Source organism: Mus caroli, unplaced genomic scaffold, assembly GCF_978045245.1.
Source record: "Mus caroli unplaced genomic scaffold, Mus_caroli_1 scaffold_16, whole genome shotgun sequence".
Lineage (NCBI taxonomy): Eukaryota > Metazoa > Chordata > Mammalia > Rodentia > Muridae > Mus > Mus caroli.
Genome location: NW_028227271.1, coordinates 15,094,406 through 15,098,079, shown reverse-complemented (window position 1 = coordinate 15,098,079; position 3,674 = coordinate 15,094,406).

The following is a 3,674-nucleotide window of genomic DNA, read 5'->3' as shown; positions in this document are numbered from 1 at the left end:
GGGAGGTGGTGGCACACGCCTTTAATCCCAGCACTGGGGAAAGAGAGGCAGGCAGATCTCTCTTTTTTTGTTTGTTTTTTTTTCTTTCTTTTTTCTTTTCTTTTTGGTTTTTTGAGACAGGGTTTCTCTGTAGCCCTGGCTGTCCTGGAACTCACTTTGTAGACCAGGCTGGCCTCGAACTCAGAAATCCGCCTGCCTCTGCCTCCTCAGCACTGGGATTAAAGGCGTGCGCCACCACGCCCGGCTCGGCAGATCTCTTAAATTCGAGGTCAGCATGATCTACTGAATGAGTTTCAGGACAGCCAGGGCTACACAGAGAAACCCTGACTCAAAGAAGCAAACAAACAAACAACGGAAAAAAAAAAAAAATATCAGCCAAACTAGAACAAGCCAGTGAAGCCGTAGGCCACTAGAGGCATCTAAGGGAATCCTGACATAATCAGGCACACACAGGTAGCCAAGGAAATAGGTCTAAGCCTCAGTCAGTCTCTCGCCCCTCTCACAAGACTTTTCCCAAGCCCCAGGCCATCCTTGGCACCATTTTCCTCTGTGGAAGCCAGTATCAATCCTGGATGGAGCCTAACAGGAGAACCTGAGGGTGGCCCCAGCCCCCACTGCTCAGGGCAGCAAAGCCCAGAAGCCACCTTTCTCAAGGGTGGGCTGAGGTTTTGTGCAGAGCTAATGGGCCTTCAGCTAAAGGCAGAGGAGGAGGGGGGAGCTGAGCCTGGGTGATGGTGGGGGGTTGGGAACCTTGCCTGCACAGTGGCCAGGGGGGAGGGTAGTGGCCTTTGTCTGTACAGCAGCAGGGCAGGGCCAGGCAGTTACCAGGGCAACCTGCCTTGTCTCCTCCACATTCCCAAGGATGCCCAGTTTGGCTCAACTGGAAAGTGAGGCAGAGGGCTGGATAAAGGCTTAGGGAAATAGTTACCCACCCAGGAGAGTCTCAGGTCAGTTCTCCTGACTGCTGCTCCCTAAATCCAGAGGTTCAGAGCTGATTACTGTTAGCCAAGGCCTGGCCAGGCTTAGCTCTCTCTCATCCTCAGCAAGCTGGCTACCCCCTCCCCTTGGTGAGCCTATCCACCGGTACCAGATGCCTTCTGAGGAGTGTGTGGGATCAAACAGTACAGGGAGTGGCCACCTGAGTTGGTCACGAGTGCTAGCAGTCCCCTTAAAGGATACCAGAAGGTTGCAACAGAGGGCAGGTGTGTGTGTGTATGTGTGTGTGTGTTCACGCGTGTGCATGCACACTCGCGAGTGCACATGTGCATACACTGCAAAAACTCAAATGCACGCTGCACAAACGTCCCGTTCTAGGCCGTGCCTCCTTCCTCTATTGCTCTAAATAACAACCACAACCTCTCTTGCCTCCTACAGTCAAGGCCCCTTTTCAGTTAGCAGCTGTGACAGTTCCCCAGTGGTTAGCTTGCCCACTCAGATCCCAGATTCTTCCCGTGGCCAGAATGCACTTTGTAAAAGATAAATCGGGAAAGAACTGACTTTTAGGGACAAGTAGTAGAGGGTACCACAGTCTCTCCCCATCTTCCTCTGGTCTCTAGTAGAGTGGGAGGAAAATGACATATAGGAAGGATAGCAAGCCCATCCCTGGGTTTGTTGATGATCCTACTTCAACTCAAGGCTGGTCTATCCTATCTCTAAGCACTGCAACATAGAGGTCTTTTTGTTTTTGTTTACATTTAGTTTTTACCCCTTGGTGGTTCCCAGTGCAGGACAAACTCCGAATCTCTGCACACAGTTGTTTATACTCTTGAAGGAACATGAGGAGGAAAGATGGATACCTCACGTGGAAACTGTTGGGACCCTCAAGCTTAGCCATAGGCTTCTATCCATCGACAAGATGGTCTTTATGGGTCCATTCTGGAAACCAGGCCTCAAGGTTCCCAGCTCTTTTATCTAAGACTTAGTGGCACTTTGTTCAGAATTCCTGGCCAGCCAGATCTCAAGGACAGAGCCTTGTGTAGGATTGCAGTATCGGCCATCACTTCAGGGGCCCATGTTGGGGGACGTTGGCTGTGAACCTTGCATCCCTCCTTGGGAAAGACAGCTGCAGAGGAAGCTCGTAGTAAATCATGACTCTACACCACCCCCAGCCCCGGCAAAGCAGGATTCCCCAGACATAGGATGTACCAGTGCATTCTGGGAATAGTTTAGAAGGACAGGATCCAGAGACAGCATTTGGATCCAGCCCAAGTCACACTGGATCACTTCACTTCCTGTGGTGGAAGACTGCTTTGAGTAGGTATCTGGAGAACATGGGAGGCCCAGCAAAGGTGGACTCATTCATCCCGCTTGATGCTGGAGACTCTGCCTAGGACAACGCCCCCTGCAGAAGTGCTTTCAGAGCTGGGTGTGGTGGTACACACCTTTAATTCCCAGAGACAGAGGCAGGCAGAGTTGGTCTACAAAGCAAGCTGCAGGCCAGCCAAAGAACTAATAAATCCTTGTGGCATGAGCAAGGCTCTCTCATTGTGTGTGACTATCTCATGTTAACTCACACTACCACTAGAGAAATGTCTAGGCAACGCTGTTCTGGGCCTGGGGATTAGGAACAGTCTTCTTTCCTACTGCAGTGTTTGAATAAGAACAGTCCCATAGGCTCCTGTTTCCCACTTGGTCCCCAGTTGGAGGACTGTTAAGGATTAGGAGGTATGGTCTTGGAGGAGGAGGCTTGTCACTGGGGGTGAGCTTAGAAAAGCCCATGTCAGTCTCAGTCTCTGTCTGTCTGTCTATTTGTCCCTGCTTGCAACTTTCAGACCAGATGTGAGCTCTCAGCTACTGCTCCAGCACCATGCCTGCCTGCTACCACACTCCCCAGCATGATGGTCATGGACTAACCCTTGGAAACTGTAAGCAAGCTCCCAAATGATTTCAGGTGTAAGTCGCTTTAAGACACACACTAACAGATTCTTGGAACACATGTCTCTCAGGCCATGAGCTTTTTTTTTTTTTTCCCAGAGCTGAGGACCGAACCCAGGGCCTTGCACTTGCTAGGCAAGCACTCTACCCACTGAGCTAAATCCCCAACCCCTGCCATAAGCTTTTTATCCTGAGACAGCTCAGAGTATCTTGTGGCACTGAGCGGAAGCTGATCTCAAGGCCCCTTGACACTCAGCGCTTACAAGATCTTTATACATATGTGCCTAGAAAATGTGCTGGAAGGTGCCACCACACCTTAGAAATGGATGTCAAGGGCCAGCCAGATAGCTCAGAGGTTAAAGGAGCTTGCCACCAAGCCTGATGACCTGTGTTTGATCCCCAGAACCCATGAGGTAGAAAAGAGCATCTCCTACAGAAACAGATGTGGGATGCACACGGTTTGCACGAGAGAGAGAGAGAGAGAGAGAGAGAGAGAGAGAGAGAGAGAGAGAGAGAGAGACTCTCATGTCTCTCTTACTCTTGCCGTGTGGCTCCTAAAAGCCCAGTGAAAACACTGTGAGGGGAAGGTGTGTGTGTGTATATATGCATGCACATGCATGCATAAAGGCAGCTGGAGCCAAAGATGCTCAACCTAGCCTAATCCCTGTCCAGTAAGACCCCTGATTGGCCCATACAGGGGCCTATTTTGGTATTCAGAAAAAGACTGTCATCAGCTCAGGCCCAAGGGATGGGGAAAGGTAAGGACAGAGGGGCGGCCCAAGGAGAAACCCAGTCAACCA